This window comes from Manacus candei, unplaced genomic scaffold, assembly GCF_025592945.1.
Source record: "Manacus candei isolate 608988 ecotype Guabito, Panama unplaced genomic scaffold, ASM2559294v1 h1tg000060l, whole genome shotgun sequence".
Classification (NCBI taxonomy): Eukaryota; Metazoa; Chordata; class Aves; order Passeriformes; family Pipridae; genus Manacus; species Manacus candei.
Genome location: NW_026138108.1, coordinates 2,446,903 through 2,459,297, shown reverse-complemented (window position 1 = coordinate 2,459,297; position 12,395 = coordinate 2,446,903). Strand labels below are relative to the sequence as shown.

The window sequence follows — 12,395 nt, the reverse complement described above, 5'->3', positions numbered from 1 at the left end:
GGGCTGAATTACCCTGGATTGTGCTCCCAATGTCCACACTGCAGAGCCATCTGCAGAAAGATGCCTGTGGTAGAAGCTGGGGTAAGGGTCTGCACCATAGGCCCCTGCATCCCTGCTCAGTTGTTATCTCTTTAGGTGAGCTCAGCTGCAAAATTGGGATAATGTTTAGTTTGCTTCTAGGGGTGTGGAGGAACAATTAATTAATGTTTATGAAATGCTTTCAGATCCCTAAACAAGAGGGGTGAGATAAGCAGTGAGGATTCATGAGGTAGGTGCAAAGCGTTATGATGAATTATTGGAATTCAAAGGTAAATTACTGTTATTGCTGCCTAATAAGCAGACACAGCCATTAGCCTCTGACAATCTGATTTCTAACGCTGTTAGCTCTTTTCCCCCTCCTTCTTCTCAGCAAGATTGTGGTTTCATCTTTGCTACTTACACCCAGTTGACTGTAAGAACCCAGTAAGTCGTGGGCTGACCCACCTGGCCCATCTTCTGGTGGGAAGGAGAAGCATGGTGCAGCCAGCCCTGGTGCCAGCGTGGATGAGACCTGCAGCAGGGCAGCTTGCACCACTGTCAGGAGCTTCTCACCGGGGAAGGCATCTGGGGGAGGCAGATCACTCTTTCCTGGCAATGGGGAGCATCTCCAGGAGCAGTTTCCCATCCAGCTTCAACCAGCAAGCTTGCTTCTTCAAACCCTGTGGTTTCAGGAGGTGTGAGTGCCCAGATGCAATCCCACCCCTCAGGTGGGCTGGGGAACATGCCTTTTTGCATACCCCTAGCCCAGCCTTTGCTTAGAAAGGCTTAAATCCCAGGAAAGATCTTGCACTGGTGAAAGGTAGGAGTGCACAGGGGCAGTGACACAGTGAAGAGGCACAGGGGAGCTCAGAACTGCTCTGAGCTGAAAACAGTCTTTAGGCAGTTTGGCCATCTTTGCCTGGAAACCAAAGTGAACCTGACCTGCTTTAAACCAGTGTGAGTAATGTGAATCCCAGCCTGGCATAAGCAGGTTTTTCTGGTTCTTGCTGCAGCTTTTCCCCCTCCTTCCCTGCCTGGGCTCCCAGTTTCATGCTGGAAGGGCACCTGAGCCTGGCACAGTTTCCATCCTTTGGGACACCTTTTCCTGCTCTCTACCCATGCCATTCCCATTGATCCCTAGTCGCTTTTCCAACACCATGCCTCAGAAGCCACCTGCCAGTCTGTGCTCTCAGAATCCCCCACATTACACACAGCCAGTCCCTCATCTCCAGCCTCACAGCCCTCTCACACCACCAAAACCGGAGGTTCTCTCCCATGCCTTGCTCTGCTGTGGCTGCTGGAGCCAGGTGTCAGAGCACAGCACAGTCTTGCACCAGCTCTGTGTCTTGGTAGTACCAAGTGGGGACCTCGCACAGAAACAAGGAGGGTCCCAAGCCTGGATTGCTTTGGATACTGACTTGGACGTTCAAGACCACCTCTTGACACAAGCTTGCAAAGGACAGGCAAGTTCTATAGTTTCTAATTGTCCTATATAATTTTTATACTCAAAATCTTTTTTTTTAATTTTTTTTTTATTTTTCCCTGGCTAACACTAGGGTTATGTATTAAGACCCCAGTTCAGCGAGATAGTTAAATCTGGGCTGGAACCCAATACTAAAGACATAAACCCCTGCAGGATTTAATCCTGGGTTTCAGTCCTGTTGAGCCAAAGCTCTTTGGTGAACAGGGATGAAGGCCTAAAATCACTCCAGTTCCTCTGTGTCTCCCTGGAAATTCCAGTCTGGTGGGAAAGCAGCCAAGCAGCTGTCTCTTTTAAAAGTACAATGATAATAACAATTGTTATCCTTAGTTGATTAAGTCCTAAGTGGTTCCTATATGCACCTGAAACACACAAATAACAATACCTAAACAAAGAGGAGCAGAGATTTTTTTTCCTCTTTGACAAAATTTCACAGTCTGTCTTTTAATTTTAAAGATAAATTGTTAATATCTTCAAGGGACTGGCTTCTTGTTAGCTATTGATTTTACATGAAGATATTTGGTCTCCATGTCCAGAGTACAGAAGTAGATTAGGCCATGTCAACTGGAATTCACTTGGGGAGCCAAATAGAAAACAGATTTTATTACCTGCTCTGCTAAGAATAAATAGTACCTGATGCCTACGTAGTATCACTGTATTCTTAACCCAAGTTTTTCTAGTAACTACACGAATCATGCAAACAAAGTTGCTTTTCCATTTGTATGTTAGCAGCATGACTGAAACAGAAATATCATCCAACAGATGCACATTCAGCATGTATCTTCCTTTCTATTGGGAAGTCAGTAAATTGGCTTTTGCTTCCATAATGCTGAGCTCTTGGCAATTTCTGAGCACACCCGTACTCAGCACACAGCAGGCAGCTCTAATAACAGGCGACCTAAGCAAAAAGGAGGATTTAGACTGCCCTCCTTGCTCACCAACATTTTCCACCTCTTAATAGTCAATATTTGCCTTCAGGCTGTGGGTTAGTTAAAGAAGTCAGGGCAGCCCAGCACCAGTAAGGCTCTGCAAGTGGTGTTCATCTCCCACACACTGAGTGAACCAGCATGGTCCCAAAACACACACAACCCTGGGAAGGACATGGCACAGCACATGTACTCCCCTCCCAATGGCTCTCTGGAGGGTCCCGGTTTTTTATACCAACCATCCCCCCTCTTCTCACCAGGCATGGGAAATATGCCTGGCTACCATTCAGAGAGAGTGGAATACAACTGAGAAGCCAGAAACTTTAGACAGGATGAAGCCTGGACTGTACTGCCCTCAACAAGTGGGAGTTTTAGAAAATACCACCTTTGTGAAACCAGAGAGAGAAGACAATACAGAGTGTGGCATGGGCAATGAAATATGTATGTACCTAGGACCTCATCCAGCCCTCTCCCGACACTGTACCTCTTGCCTTTGCATTCAAGGGGCACTGGATCTCATCCAAAAAAGATGCAGGGGAACAAATGTAGCCGTGGCAACCCCCCCAAGGACAGGGAGGAACAAAGAGGACCCCCAGGCTGAACTTGTTTCCATTTTTAATCCTTATCTATACCCATCACCCCCATGCATGGAAAGAGGCTTCTCAGCTGTATAGATTTGCATTGCTATGGGAGTTTGAAGTGATAAAACATTTGGCCTGCCTATTCAAAAACAATTAGTGATTCAAAGCAGTCTGAGATGTCTTAAAGGGGCCTGGTTTTCAAAGAGACAGGTGCTCTGAGCTGTCTTTAGGGGAAAAATGATTTTTTTAGAAAGAAGAAGTCATGGGCTGCTTGAAAACACAGTTCCTTCAAGCCTTAGTAGTGAAAAATAAGTATTGTACAAAAAAATCCAGTTTAGGCTGGTAAAATCTATGAAGAGGTGGGAAGAAAAAGCTTGATTTACAGTGCTGGTAGAAGTACTGTTTATCTATCTATTGAACACATATAATTTATATTTTCATGTTACAGGTTTCCCCTCCACCATCATGAGTAATGCAGGCAGAGCCATCTCCCACTAAGGCTGCTACCCCAGCATCCCTGTCCCAACACAACATCAGCACCGAGCCAGACTTTCTCCCCCAGACCTCCATTCAGGAGAGGACGTATTTTTTGAGCATTGTTGCTCTTGGACTTTTAAATCTACCTAGGCAAAAGAGCAGCTTTCCAGCCTTTAATCTGCAGGGACGAGCACATCCTTGCCGCCACTGTTGCAGGGCAAACCTAGGGAAGAAATGAGGCCTGCACCACAACTGTTACAGTCTCTGGGAGGATGAAAAGCCCTGGAAAGGCAGCCCGGGGATGACTACTCTCAGGGTCTCTGGGAAAAGGCAGGAAAATTCATGCCAAGAATGAGTTTGCCTGTGCAGAGACACCAGGGCAGGACGAGCTGGTATATAAATGTCCAGTGCAGAGGAGCGTCCACTCTTCCCCAAAGGACTTGTTCTGTGGTACCCTCCCCATGCAGCTCCTTTTCTCCTTCTATCAGCAGGAGACATAAAGAGGCTCCTGCAACAGGCAACTGAGGATTTTGCTTGATGCTGTGGAGGCTCCAGCTTCTCTCTATCCCCATGCTGTCTAGTCATGCTGACACAACTACTGAATTGTTGGGTTAGGGGGAAAAAGGGAGAAGGAAGAGATTTCTGACTTCCATCTGGAGGCATTTTCTCCTCCCCACTGTGCTATGTACAGCACCAGGGCTCCCTGCAAAAGCATCCCAGTTAGCCAAAGTTGTTTCCACTGCACGTGCCACATTGCCCGGGGGCTGCTGCTGGGGCTTTGCCAGGCAGAAATCAGCAGAAGAAGACTGAAGGAAAGGGTAGGGCTCAGATAAAAAAAAAAAAAAAAAAGAGGATTTCTTCCAGAGACCACTTAAAAGCTAATAGGGCAGAGGGCCACAGCTGGCAGGGGATGCATTTTAAACTGCTTCTTAATCTGAGAGCAGATATATCCATCACCATCTCTAACATCTGTCTGGCAAGCTGGATGGATGGGGGCAATAATCTCTGAGGCTGTTCCATGCAGACTAACTAAGAGGGAAACTAGGCAGCAGATATATTCACCACCCATCAGGGGTTTCCAAGGCAAAGCACTGGTTGTGAGCAGGTGCTGCTCGGCCCTGGCGAGCGATGGAGGAACACCCCCAGGTGGTGCAGACATCTCCCTTTCCCCACAGAGCTGCAGGAATCAAACGCTCACCGGGGAAAAATGCCCTCCACTACATGCAGCTCTGCAGGGCTTAAAGAGCGTCTTAGCTGCTCAGCTCCAGAGCTAGTGTTCTGTAATTCAATATAAGCCTCCAACTGAGATCAGGGCATGCAACGTGCACTTGCACACATATGGGGACATCTCCTACCCCAGCAGCTTTCACGCTGGAGAAGACTATTAAAAGGAGAGAGAAATAATATTTCTTCCTAGTTACCAAACATAAAATGAAATTATGAGATCTAGCTTAAAACCAAAATAAACAGCACGCAGATATCAGTCTGCACTTTTAGGCACTTACACGTCTTCTTTCAACAGATCCCGATTGATTTTTGCCCAAGCTATAAAGCATCAAAGGCAGAGGTGCAAATTGCAGCTGCTTTCCCTGGTCCCAGGCTGCTAAACCTGCACTTCTCTGCCATACTTCGCCAAAACAAGGGGCCAGGACTACAAACCTATTCCAGGTGCTCTTCAGAGTTGCTATACCTGCAAGAATAACCTAGATTTTAGGCAAGGTCATGAGCACGTGTGAAATGCAAAAAGTAGCAGTAAGACAAGAACCATGGGTGTTGTGGAAGGGGCCCAAGACACCTGTCTGGGGCTGTTCTCCAAAGGTCCATCAGCCTTCATGGTATCTGCTGCGTTTCTTGTCTCCTCAACAGCAGCTGTTTGTGTGGATATCTCACTTTTCTTAGCACATACACATGCAGCATCAGGTTTTAACTCCCACAGTTGCAAAGACACGTTAGAAATGTGACCCTGAAATGCTGCAAAGGTTCAGAAAGTAAAGCATACTCACAATTTACTTATTCAATCTTAAACTTTGAGGCTGTGCTGCTTTTTGAGTTGACAAATTGGTGTGGTTCAAATAGAGTACTAAAATGCCAGAGGTTATCCCCCAAATCAGGTGTCAGAAAGGATAAATGGAGTCTAATGGCAGCTACAGGAAGGACTTCCCTAGATCTTATGGGACCCTCAAAGTCATCTAGCAATCACCTGGAACAACTCACCAGACAAGAAGAAAGAAGAGGCATAGCTGAACCAGTAGGTTTGGAGGTGGTCCAGAAGACCATTTTCAACCCACTGCTGGCACCCACCACTCATTCCCTCCCAAAGGAAATTTCCAGCCACTCTGGTTCACTTGTGTGACAAGTTTTTCTTCCCCTACCTCTGCTCAGGTGTGACTATATCATCTGCTTTTCAGCCAAGAGGATGCTTCACACTGAAGGGATCCAGAGACAAGCCTTGTAATTAGGAGGTGGGTGCCACCCACCAGTTAATCCCTCCTCCTTCCTCATTGAGCCTGGGAAATATGTAGCCAGGTTTGTTTATATTGCCCATACAACTTATCATTTGTTCGTACTGCTTTCTGTCTTCAAAGCACTTCAGAAGGAGTTTTGCAAGCTTCTCCCCAACCCTCATGTGACAAAGGATTTGGAAAGGGGATGGAAGGGGAGCAGGGAAAAGGAAAGGTAAATAATTTGCCCAAGGACAAAGAGAGTTGGCAGTAGAGCCAGGATCAACACCCAACAGCTCCAGCCTCTGAATCTCGTACTCTGATCTCTTCCTGTACCTCACTATCTTCAGGTTCAAAGATATTGTATTGGTAGGGCTTATGGTATTGTGTAGCTCAGTGATCATCTTGGTACCAGAGAGCAGGTTTCAAGGGATTTCCTTCAGCCCAGCACTCCTGTGATCAGAGCCACTGGACCTAGTGGTCCTGGACCAATGATTAAACTAAAGAATTTCAAACATCTGGCAGTGGTCAGTAAAACCACAATCAACATGTTTCCCTTATCAGCACCAGAGGAATGACAGAGGAAAGGATTTATCCATGACCTCGCATTCAAGCTGATATTTTGGACTGGTTAAAGCAGGCAGTGGTGGGCCAACAGCTGCACTTCCCCCTCCACCATGCCTGCACTGCTTTTGGTGCAGAGAACTAGATCAAGGACTTGTCCAGCTGTAGAAAATCCCCAAGGGAGAAAATGTTGTGGGTGTCTTTTTTTTTCTTACGCCAGACCAGTGCCTCTGCATCAGGCAGCTGGGTAAATGCTCATGCCAACAAACAAGGTGGAGCAGTGAGTGCTTGGATCAGGCTGGGAAAGGAGAACAGTTTAAACCACTTTTCCCATCACTAACCATAACAGTAGAGCAGCTCCAGGTGCGTCAATGGAACTACAGCAACCTGGACCAGCGCTATCATTTCTATCAGCCAGTACCTGGAAACATCTGGCCCACTTGCCCAAAATTCTTAATATATTGATAACCCTGCCACAGCTTTACTGTTGGTACTGACTTGCTAAGCCCCTTAAATCATTGCTGGGGCAAGAGCAGACTCTCTCCTGGGGGGTCCTGGGCCCACATATTACTTATTTTCTCCCCATCACTGGAACAATCTTGTACTGGAATTTGTTTTGCTGGTTTTGCTGCAATTTTTCTCTCTTGCTACAGAGGGAAAGGAAAACTCAATAATTTGGAGAGAAAAGACACACTCCCCATCTTTGTCTCTTAATCATGAGACAAAATGAAAAGGTTCGAGCAGATAAAGAGCCACTCAACCAGAGCATTCCTGGTACCAGACCAACCTGGTGAGCTCAAACCTTGGGTAAGGTGAGAGCACCACTATCAGCCCCTTGGCCCTGCTGGAAGAGCCTGCCATTTGCTCTCCTCCTGGCAATGTGTGTCAGGGTTCTGCCCCTTACTTTGCTTTCACCCTCTCAGCTGTAAAATAGATGTAAGGCATCTTTCCCAAAGCCCTCCAGGACCTGATGATGAAGACTCCGGAAGGATTAGAGGACTCTAGCATCACCACTGCTTTGGGGATTACTCCTTTCTGGGGTAGGAGAGGGTGGCAATTATAGGGATCATGTCTTCAGCCCTCTCCTGCATGAGAGGGGAGGGCAAAGCAATTTTGGCTTTTCCACTGATGGGTATGCAGGGCAAACAAACACAAAGTGCCAAGGCTGGAGACTGCAGGCACTGGGAGTGATGCAACACCTGAGATAGCCTCCGACGCTAGGACTAAGTGAGGGCTACCAGCTCCATGTACATGCAGGCTGAGTAATATCCTGAGGAGCCCAAACACACATGGAGATGGCTGGGACTCGAGAAATCTTGCCCAAGGGCCACGGGGCTCTAGCAAGTGACCACACAAACTTCTGTAGATCCCACATTCATTAAAAGTGAAATTAATGTCTTCCCTTAATAACCTCATTAATGATGTCTGCTCTCCTAGGAACCAGGATTGCTCGAACCTCATGTCTGTGGATGAAATCTGAGCTTATGCTGAAGCCTTCTGGTGAGTGAGCTTTGCTGGGGTCCCTCTGCTACAAGGACTCTCTAGCGTCTAACAGAGATTTGGTCTACGCCAGGCATTTCTAGGGACAGTGAGTATGTCTTTCTCTTTCCTCCTTTCAAGACCCATTTTCAGGACACTTTTAGGTGTCCTGAAGCAGAGCATCTCTACTTCTTAAGTGTTTAAAGGGTATGAAGAGAAGGAAGGAGCACAGATTGACAGGCACATGAATCCTACCATGAGTGTCTTTTCTTTAAGAAACCGACAGGAAAGAAAACAGACCAGGCTTTATTTTTCTTGGTATGGAGAAGGGATAATTTCCTGTTCATGATTCAGTGCTGTCATACGGAGACAATGACAGTCCTTTATACTCCTCACAGCTTTGTCTTTAAAACACCGCTCATGACAGCACACCTCTCCAGGTAAGGTGCAATTACCTGGGAGTTCACTAGCTCACCACTAGCAATTACCCAACTGCCCTGTGTCCCATCAACACACCCTAATCACCACATCATCACTACAGCCTTAAGACTGGTGGCTCCTACAGTAAATACCATCATTAAGCATCTGGGAGTGAATTTACTACCAGCCATGGAGTGGTTACTTGCTGGGGTCACTGCAAACATGCAAACTGAACAGAAGGATTGTTATAAAATATGATCCCACTCAAACAAAAGCAGATGCTATTAGCAAGCAACAGGCACTGTTGATTCCATAAAATACCAGGAAAGACAAGTTATTTAATGACTATCTGGGAAAGTCCTGCTTCAGTGGGGCTAACACTCCCAGTCATAAACTCCCTAGGCAGAATGCTTGGGGACATACAGAGTGAGCTGAATTTGTTCCTTTTTATGGCCTGCAAGGTGTGGGTATGCTTTCCCCTCTCTTGGGTTTCAGAATGACATTACTGTTCATGGGTTTAATAAGGCTTGAAGAATGTACTTGCCTTAACCCTTCAGAGAAATAAGGCTTATTTGAACTAATTGGAGCAGGGAGAGCTGCTGGTCCAAGTAGGAGTATCACCCAGTCTCAAATTGCTAAATTTTAAAAACTGGCTCTAAAACATGATTGTTGAAAAAAAGAATGAAAATACCCAATTAGTTTAATTCACCTTTAGGCTTCTGAATTTTCAGGTTCATTTAGGTCAAACCTCCTCTTACTACATGGGGCAGATGTTTTTTCTTAACTTTTATTTAGATATAAAAAGCATCACTGAATCTCATAGACCTGGTACCTGGGTTTTCCAGGTAAAGCCTATACTGCTGTAAGTCCATCACCCCAGAATTATAAACCTTGGCAAAACTGCATTATGCAGGATTTTTTTTTAACTGACAATTTGTGTTGCATATTCCCACTTAAACAGTGAAAAATGACCTGTGTAACAGGCATGACCCTTTCCCTTTCTCTAATCCCCCCACAGTCCTGGGATAGGCTGACTGTGCTAATCTTACACCTCCAGGTCATCAGTGAGAATCCAGGTCAGCAACAAAACACTGCCAGCAAAACCCTCTCTGCTCATTTTGTGATGTCCCTCTGCCTTTCCCTAACACCAGGATCTTGAGGAACTGCTCTTCTGCTACAAGCATGACACCAAGTCTTCTCGTGCCTTTGGCACTGTGGGTAAGAATTGTTCAGGCAGCCCTCAGCCCTGTGCCCTGATAAATAACACAAGCTGTGATCTCAAAGGTCTTGGCATTGTTGCCCCACTCGTGGCACCAAGACCTTTCTGAGTTGGGGTGCTGCTTTTCAGTGTGTGCCACTGAATCCACACAGGACACCAGCCCTTCCACAAGCTCACCACCCACCACGGAGCCAGGAAGCTCCTCTGGGATGGATGTTACCCTGTGGAGGTGCTCCCTCGTCTAGGACAGCTTGGACCTGCTCTGTCATTAATGGCTGGCACATCTTTCACATCTTTTTACATGTTTGTCTCTGCTAGTTTTGACAGGTGCAAAACGGGCTGTGGTGAGTGCTGCCTCCCCGTGCCGGCAAGCGCCCTCCCCCAGCAAGCTTCTTACATCTCTGCTCCCATCTCCCAAGTAGAGGAAAAAGCCTTTTCTTTACAGCACACCCCCACAATGCTCCTCGCTTCCCTGCACACAATTGAGCCCTGGCGGGCCCTTCCCTCCTCACCCTCCCCCCGGCTCCAGAGGAATGGACATGCAGGCGGGTTGTGCTGAGACACAATCAGAGCAGCTATCAGCAGGAAAAGCTTTAATTTCAGTTTAAAGCCAGCTTCTTCTAGCACAGCTCGTAGCCTTGGCTGCCCTGCAGGGCTTTCGTGAGTTTGGTTAATCAGGCGAAGCCAAACTTACCCAAAATCACCTGCTCCGTCCTTTTGGGGCAAGAGAGCTGACCACAAACTGTCTGAAAGCCGCTTGACTCCTTCCTCCCTGCACAGCTTCTACCCAAGCATCCCTCCCACAAAATCACTTTCAAGACCCCCAAAATCCCAGTGATTTCCCTTGCCCTACTCCCACTTAAAACAAGCTCCTGCACTGCCGTGTCTGTAGACAGGAGCACAGGTGCCGGCTCAGCGACGTGTAGAGTCAGTGCCGCCGTCGGCCACCTGACACCCACAGTGAGTGAAACTCATCCCACCTCCAAAGCTGGGGCCGGGGCACGGCCCGGGACCGCGCAGAGGGTACCTGGAGGAGGGCCAGGGGCCCTCCGCGCTGCTCCTCGCCGTCGATGCCTGCCTTTCTCCAGCACCCGCCGCGCTCCCGGAGCCGAGTAGGGACGGGAAAGCCTGGCTCCTCTGCTTCTCGTTGCCAGGACACCTTGGCGTTCAAACCTGAGCTGGGACCAATCAGCCCCGGGGCCGGGGAGCACCAGCCTCACGTCATCCTCCCCTGGCGTTGATTTGAGCGAAAAAGCGTGACAGCGGTCACACAGCCCGTGGGGAGCTGCCTTTGTGCGGGTGGGATCTGCCCCCACCCCTGCCGCTTGCTGGAAGCCTCTTCTGTCGGGCTGCGGAAAACAAAAGAACCGCGAAGAAGGGAAAGGAAAAGAGAATTTCTTTCCAACTGCCAAAATTGATTTGGAAAGCCTGGGTTCTTCTGGATGTCCTCGTTCTTCACCTCCCGGCTCCAGCCTAGACCCCGGTGGTCACCTCATCAGGGAGAGCCAGCGCCTGGATCGCTTCATTCAGGGAGCGATGGAGCTTCCCCAGAACTGGCAGTGTGCTCCTTGTCCCCCAGTGTGGCTGCTTCCACCTGACCGGCTCTGCCCCAGACTGTGCAGCATGGGTGTAGACCCACAGTTCCAGGGATGCTTTCTGGCTTGGCTGCAGTTGCAGGGGCATTTTTTCTCCCAGCCAGCCCCTGCAAGATGTTTTTTACAGAGGCCAAAACTGCAGCCCTAAGCGCCCCGTGAGCACAGGGCACAGGTCAATACACAATGCAAACAGTCCATCTTTTGTTAAGGAAACTTTCCTGTCTGACCATTGGGAGGCACTTTGGCTGTCACAGTCCCAAATTTGAGTGCCTCCCGAATGATCAGACAGGAAAGTTTCCTTAACACCTTGGTGCTGGCTTCTCGGCTCAAACAGGTGCAGCTGCTGCCAAGGTGCACATCTGAGTGAAAGATGCAGCCTTGTTTCCTGTGGTGCCAGTGATGAGAACCAGTGCATTTTGCCTGCCCACAGCTGGAGAGGGTTAGACCCACCAGGCTCCTTCCCAAGGTGGGTAGGTCCAGGTGCCCAGGTACAAACTGAAGAGAGACTTCTACATCACCTTGGTGGTGGTGATAGTGGGATGGACAACAGGGATCCAGATATCTTGGCAGAGCTTCTTCCTCTGAGCCCTTTAGACTCTCCAATCCAGGCATCTATGTAGATCTCCTTCCTGCTCACGGTTCAAAGTCATAGCATAATATCCTTCATGCCCAGAGCAGATGCTGAGCCTCTGGGATAAGTGTACTGGGTTTCTCTAACCCTGTTGCCTGTAATTTATTCTCCCCACCAGAAGACAACTGAGGTTTTGCCTGCTCCCAAGAGAAGATGACCTGAAGTGTGGTCTGAGCATGCTGGAGGGTGGAACCATAGGATCAACTCCATGTGGTGCTGTGCCTGACTCACTCTCTATTATACCACCTCCCAACCATTCATTTCACTTCATTAATTAGCTACGCTGCCGAGGTGCAATTCACTCCCGTGGCCTGCACTTGGGCTGCTTTCCTTGTCACCCTGTGCCAGCAACAATTAATGAATCCAGGCTGGCTCCTTACCCCACTCTGCTCTGCAGGTGGATGCGAATGAGCTGTAGCAGCCTTTTCCCTGTGGATCCGCGTCTTTCCTGTACAGCACCAGGCACCCAGACTGCCTTCCTCGCCTTTGGGCTCAATTCAGCACCTCTTGAATGAGGTATGATTTAATTAAGGACACTGTTTCTGCAGAAGATGGCCCATGTGA

General features: G+C 48.2%; 1 protein-coding gene across 1 annotated transcript in view; it reads right to left on the bottom strand.

Annotated features, from left to right (window-relative positions):
• RASSF7 (Ras association domain family member 7) overlaps positions 1 to 10,746 on the bottom strand; it is a 34,247-nt gene extending 23,501 nt beyond the window's left edge. Inside the window, exon 1 of the mRNA XM_051804370.1 lies at positions 10,633 to 10,746. The gene's annotated coding sequence lies outside the window, so the exon portion shown is untranslated. The remainder of the gene's footprint in view (positions 1 to 10,632) is intronic.
• Positions 10,747 to 12,395: the final 1,649 nt, after the last annotated feature.